This window comes from Ovis aries, chromosome 9, assembly GCF_016772045.2.
Source record: "Ovis aries strain OAR_USU_Benz2616 breed Rambouillet chromosome 9, ARS-UI_Ramb_v3.0, whole genome shotgun sequence".
Taxonomy (NCBI): Eukaryota; Metazoa; Chordata; class Mammalia; order Artiodactyla; family Bovidae; genus Ovis; species Ovis aries.
In genome coordinates, this window is record NC_056062.1 from 68841107 (window position 1) to 68848664 (window position 7558).

Below are 7558 nucleotides of genomic sequence, written 5' to 3' on the forward strand. Positions count from 1 at the left end.
GGAAAATCTGATTTATCTAGAACTACCAGTGATTTCTAAAATGGATTCTTGACTCAAAGGAAATATTTTACAAGCCTTTTCCAATTCTAAAATGTTCTGTTGTACATATTTCAATAATTCTGGCAAAAATCTAGCTTTATGAAAAAAGGAAACTTTTTTCTATTTATATAAAATTATGACTGGGTATGATAATTCTCTGAAGAGTTTGAGAGTTCTGACAGTGAATGTTTAATGACAAGAACTACATCAAGCTATTCCCACTATATTCCCAATATTTTAAATTACACCTGGCACATAGGAGTCTACTTAATGAATCGAGACCAAGAGACCAATATGGGAGGGACAAGTCTTTGAATAATAACCTCCTATTGGCTTCAAATTTCTACTCTTCAGTGAGGAGATTTTACGAAAGATAATCAGAATACAAAGGCCCCATAAACAATGCAATAGCATGCAATGGTCCTTTCAAGTATAACATCTATACTGGCAGGAAACCCCAGTCTCCAAAAGGCTCATTGCCATTTATTTAGGAATGCATGCCCCAAAGAACAAAAGCAAGGCAGAGACACAGTAAGTGACATAGCCCTCCTTGACAGACTTTTTTCTTTATATGGTTGTACAAATATAAAATATCTCAAGGCACTCCCTCTACTGCAAGGAAACAAAATTTATTTAGGTATTTAAGTATGACTTTCTCAATTAGGGCTTCCCAGGTAGTGCTAGTGGTAAATAACCTGCCTACCAATGCAGGAGATGCAAGAAACACGGGTTTGATCTCTTGGTCAGGAAGATCCCCTGGAGGAGGGCATGGCAACCCACTCCAGTATCTTTGCCTGGAGAATCCCATGAACAGAGGAGCCTAGTGGGCTACAGTCCATGAGGTTGTAAAGAGTCAGACACATCTGAAGTGACTTAGCACTACACATGCACCTTTCTCAATTAACAAAGGCTTTAGAAATTTTCTGAACTCTCTGCCCAATTTTTAAACTATATTAATAATTATGTCATTTCATTTTGATAAGATAGACCTTCTAAAATGTCCCAGTTAAATATTTATCAATATCTAATGGCCAGTTCTTTGGTTAAAAGACTTAAATGTAATCAAAGATTTGCAAGGCAGGTAAAGACATCTAATCCAACTGTGTCAATCATTTATAGGCAGAATGATATGAAAAAGTTGCAAAAAAAGATATGAATGTGCTACTCCTAGTTTTAGAGACTTCTACCCCTCAAGTAGATTTTAACATCCATTGAATGACTTTCAAAGAATTCTCCTAGAATCAGGCAGTTCTTTTTTTTAAAATATAAATTTATTTATTTTAATTGGAGGTTAATTACTTTACAATATTGTTTTGGTTTTGCCATACATCAACATGAATCCACCACAGGTATACATGTGTTCCCCATCCTGAACCCCCCTCCCTTCTCCCTCCCTGTACCACCCCTCTGGGTCCTCTCAGTGCTTGGGGCTGGTGCACTCTAGCAGTTCTTTAAACTTCACTATCCTTCTATACTTTCTGGCCTGTCTGCTAAAAGAATAGCTCTCATCTTCTAGCCAAAGCTAATGTCTATGAACTATGGAATGTTTTGTTTGTTTGCTTTTTTCAACAGTACGATTTCCATAATAAGAAATCACACCATTGGTTGAGGTAAAATAGTAAATTTATCTCCCTGTTTCTTTTTTTCTCTTTTCTTTTCAGTCTTCAAACTCCTTACTTTGGGGGTTCTGCACATCATACCTCTGAAGCTATTGGGCATTTGCTTTGTCACCCACAACCCTATTGTGCATATACTTTATCAAACATAACTCTATATATAGAGAAAGTACCACTGTGGTACATCATAACTTGTGCCAATAAATCTCCACAGTATTATGAAAATTCCTTTGCGCCGTGATGAAGGTGCCTTCTAACAGCCAAGAAAGGAAACACCAGTCCACATGTGCATCTTAAAAGAAAAATCACATACTTTGTTTTTCCTTTCCATCTGACAGCTCTGCAATCTGGGAAGCTAAGCAGAATTGGGTCTGCTTAGTACTTGAAAAGAAGACAGTTTGAGAATACCCAGTACTGCAGGCTTTATCTTCTCCCACTCCTATTACCCATACCTCATCTGCCCAGAGCAGTGCAGTGGCGGAAAAAACACTGAATTCCAGATAAGCAATAATGTGATTCAATAACTTTCTATGAATTTGGGCATCCTGATTCTGCCCAAATTCTCAGGACAACTTTTTAAATTTTCTTTCAGGTCTAAAAGTCTAAAATCAATTTTCATAGTAAAAATCTATTTAGTTAGGAATGGGGTATGCTTGCTGAATGGCTACTAAACTTGAGGAAGTAGAATAAAGTTATGTATGTGCAACATTTAAAATACTCTGAACCTACACTCTGTTTCTCCCCCTGCATTAGTCTACCTTGACTTTTTCTCTATGACTGAATTGCATTTTCCCTCCACTCTGCCTCAGTTCAGTTCAATCACTCAGTCATGTCCGACTCTTTGCGACCCCATGAATCACAGCACCCCAGGCCTCCCTGTCCATCACCAACTTCCGGAGTTCACTCAGACTCACGTCCATTGAGTCAGTGATGCCATCCAGCCATCTCATCCTCTGTCGTCCCCTTCTCCTCCTGCCAATCCCTCCCAGCATCAGAGTCTTTTCCAATGAATCAACTCTTCACATGAGGTGGCCAAAGTATTGGAGTTTCAGCCTCAGCATCAGTCCTTCCAATGAACACCCAGGACTGATTTCCTTTAGAATGGACTGGTTGGATCTCCTTGTAGTCCAAGGGACTCTCAAGAGTCTTCTCCAACACCACAGTTCAAAAACATCAATTCTTCAGCACTCAGCTTTCTTCACAGTCCAACTCCCACATCCATACATGACCACTGGAAAAACCATAGCCTTGACTAGACGGACCTTTGTTGGCAAAGTAATGTCTCTGCTTTTGAATATACTATCTAGGTTGGTCATAACTTTTCTTCCAAGGAGTAAGCATCTTTTAATTTCATGGCTACGGTCACCATCTGAAGTGATTTTGGAGCCCAGAAAAATAAAGTCTGACACTGTTTCCACTGTTTCTCCATCTATTTCCCATGAAGTGATGGGACCAGAAGCCATGATCTTAGTATTTTGAATGTTGAGTTTTAAACACTTTTTCACTCTCTTCTTTCACTTTCATCAAGAGGCTCTTTAGTTCCTCTTTGCTTTCTGCCATAAGGGTGGTGTCATCTGCATATCTGAGCTTACTGATATTTCTCCAGGAAATCTTGATTCCAGCTTGTGCTTCATCCAGCCAGCGTTTCTCATGATGTACTCTGCATATAACTTAAATAAGCAGGGTGACAATATACAGCCTTGATGTACTCCTTTTCCTATTTGGAATCAGTCTGTTGTTCCATGTCCAGTTCTAACTGTTGCTTCCTGACCTGCATACAGATTTCTCAAGAGGCAGGTCAGGTAGTCTGGTATTCTAATCTCTTTCAGAATTTTCCACAGTTTATTGTGATCCACACAGTCAAAGGCTTTGGCATAGTCAATAAAGCAGAAATAGATGTTTTTCTGGAACTCTCTTGATTTTTCCACTCTGCCTATGCAAGTTCTATTTCATCCACAAGACATAGCTCAAGTGTAACATCCTACTTGAAGCCTAATTGTTATAATCTTCACTAAACTAGATACTCTGAATATTATACCCAGTTTTGACCATATGGTTCTCAGTTTAATTATTCTCTATTTTTTTCATGTGTTAGTCTTACTTGCCCATCCAACACTGATTTGTGCTGTTGTATGGCAGAAACCAATACAACATTGCAAGGCAATTATCTTCTGATTAAAAATTTAAAAAAATAAACCATCTAAAATCACTGCAGATCAACTCTCAGGAAAGGTAAACTACTGTGAGCTTTGGTGTTACTTCTTTCAGCATTTTCTCTGTGTGACCTTAAGCAGGTTCTTGAAACTGTGCTTGAGTTTCCTCATCTCTAAAACAGAGCTAACAGTATTAAGCACACTTGATTGTTGGGACATAGTAGATCATCAAGAAATATTTGATGACGGATGTTTCCTTAATGATTTGGAAAGCGCTTTTTTTTTTTAAACATTTCAAGATTATCATTATAAAAATCAGTTTCCATTGGCTAGCATTTTAGACCTAATGATAGGATAGTCAGGTGATTTAGCTAATGTTGCCTTAAATATAGATGTTTGAAAAAGAGAAAAAAACCCTTCTTAATATCTATACTTGCTTTATCTGTACATCTATCAATTTTTTTCTAAAGTGGGCTAAAAAGCAATCTATTTGGGCTGTGATGAATGTTTCTACTCCTCAAAGTGGAATTTGCCAGATCCTCAGCTTATGCATTGAATATCTCTGCTGAAAATCCATAAGAGGCAAAGAAGACATGTTCAGAGCATCTGTTATAGGCAAAGGATATTTGTAGATACCTCAAACTTTTGAAATGCCACTCAAAGGAGGAGTGAGCAGTAAGACTGTAAATATCACCAAGTGAATATGATTAGCACAAGCCAAAAAATCACTCATCTTAGCTGTCCTTTCCCCTGTGCAGTGCAGAATAGTCTCTTGGGGATAATGATTTAGCTCGCTAGAAAATATAATATAAAAAATATAGAATGAAGGCCATCATCTTCCTTTTTTAAGGGAGTTGCCCAGACTTGCATAAATCGTTCTCATACATCAGTGGTCAAAATGTAGTCACATGGACACATTTAGTTGTGAGGGAAGATGGAAATGTAGTCTCTAACTAGGCAGTTTTGTGACCTCCTAAAAGTCCTGGGGTTCTCTTACCAAAAGAATGAAGAGATGTATTTGGAGTAATTAGCTGGCTCTAACACATTAAAGACTAAGTACCATATTATGACTTTTGTCATGCCTTTGACCATCTAGGAGATTGAGACTGTATAAAACCACTGCAATGCAACTGGTAGAGATGACTATGAAAGACTAATGGTACAGCATCAAAAAGAATCTTGCATTATTTTTTTTATTCAGTTTGGAGTAATATCACCACTCAGTTCAGTTCAGTCTCTCAGTCGTGTCTGACTCTTTGCGACCCCATGGGCTACAGCATGCCAGGTTTCCTTGTCCATCACCAACTCCCGGAGCTTGCTCAAACTCAAGTCCATCGAGCTGGTGATGCCATCAACCATCTCATCCTCTGTTGTCCCTTTCTCCTGCCTTCAGTCTTTCCCAGCATCAGGGTCTTTTCCAATGAGTCAGTATATATAATTATAAATTATTAAGAACATTAACAGAGGCTACTGAAAAGCAACTCAGTCTCCCCCCTAGTAAAAGCATATCAATAAGGACAAAATGTTTGGAGGAGCACAGACTATGTGTCATCCTGATTTTGTGGTTGCCACAGTCCAGGAGCCTCCGACAGACAAAGCATCCTGGTCCAGTCATTTATCATCAAAAAACTATTAGGAGGGTGGAGAGAGAGGCATTCTGATAACTGTTCATACCTCCAGAGAGCTTGCCCACCTCATCCATGCCCTTGGCTATTTCCAAAATACTGCCATTATCTGGATAAAAATTTGCGTAATCCCTTCATTTTTATTTATTCTAATCTATTTTGGGAAGAGATGCTTACTTAGGGCACAAAAATGCAATTTTGATTTAAAAATTAAAAGAGCCAGTCCAAAATATTCACTACCTCATGTCTTCATTCAAAGGTAAGAACCTTTGCCCTTCTCCCCAGTGTAGACTTGACTGCAGATAGGATGTGGAGAAGAGGGTGTGGCTTGTGTCTTCTCCCATTCTTGCTCACTCTGTACGCAACTCACAAACCGCTCTTCCTGAGTCAACATCTCACTTCACTGATATTCTCTTTGAGTCATAAAACAGACTTCCAGTATTATACAGCAGCTCCCCACTAGCTATCTATTTTACATATGGTAGTGTATATATGTCAATCCTATTTTCTCAATTCATCCCACTGTCTCACAGCTCAGCACTCTGTGATGACCGAGAGGGGTAAGATTGGAGGCGAGTCAATATACTATGTGTGTGTGTATATATATATATATAGTTATGACTGATTTGTGTTGTTGTATGGCAAAAGCCAACACAACATTGCAAGGCAATTATTGTCTGATTAAAAATTAAAAAATAAAAAACATTCAAAATCACTGCAGACACTGACTGCAGCCAAGAAATTAAAAGATGCTTGCTCCTTGGAAGAAAAGCTATGACAAACCTAGGCAGCATATTAGAAAGCAGAGACATCATTTTATCAATGTTCATACAGTCAAATCTGTGATTTTTCCAGGACCAAAGAAGGCTGAGCCCTGAAGAATTGATGCTTTTGACCTGTAGTGCTGAGGAGACTCTGAGAGTCCACTGGACAGTAAGGAGATCAAACCAGTCAATCCTAAAGGAAATCAGTCCTGAATATTCATTGGAAGGATTGATGCTGTAGCTGACTTGCAATACTTTGGCCACCTGATGTGAAGAGCTGATTCAATGGAAAAGACCCTGATGCTGGGAAAGATTGAGGGCACGCAGAGAAGGGGGCAACAGAGGATAAGACGGTTGGATGACATCACTGACTTGATGGACATGAATCTGAACAAACTCAGGGAGATAGTGAAGGACAGGGAAGACTGGCATGCTGCAGTCCATGGGGTCTCAAAGAGTCAGACACCACTTGGTTACTGAACAACAATGGCAGAAATCAACACAACACTGGAAAGAAATTACCTTCCAATTAAAAAATTGTTTTTAAGTTTCCAAATATTTCATGTGAAATCTTCATTTGGAATTTTAATCTACTATAGCTATTTTAAAATATATATCAGTCTGTCTCTCTAGATCAGCATATTCTTGAGCTTCAAGATTATATTTCTAGTAACTGGCACAGAACTTTCTTGAAAGAATTCTCCTAACTTTCCAATATGGCTTGAGCTGTCCTTTCTGTGTATCCTTCAATATCTAGATATATTTACACCCATTATAGTCCTTATTTCTGTCTATTCTAATTACCTGTTTATATGTCTGTCTCTTCCAATCAACTGTAAGCTTTTTGAGGGCAGGCATTATGTTTTTGTATATCCTCTGCTAAGGGTACTCAGTAAATAAGTGCTCAATAAATATTTAATAAATGAATACTGTTTCCTCATACAAAGAAGAAGCAAAAACTCTAAAACTAAGTAACTCTCCTTAAAGAATATATAATTTTATTGAAAAGATACTTACCTCTTCTCCCTTCCTTAATCTTCCACGTAGCATTTTCTAGTTTACTATGGGCCTGTAGTTATAATCTAAGCACAGTATATTACTAAAATGATTTATAATTAAAGCATTAATTTTCTTTTGGGAATGTATATCAAGAAATTAATCCAACATATATAAAAGGCACTGTCATGCAACTGTCTACTAGAGCATAATTTATAAAAGTCAGAAGGGAGAGAAAGGGTAGACAGAAATATATAATAAATAATTAAATATTCACTTGAAGAATTAAGTAGTTTTTTAATCATTATATATGTTCTATTAGCATATGAAGTACCTAGAACATATATTTTTTAAAAAAAGTAGAA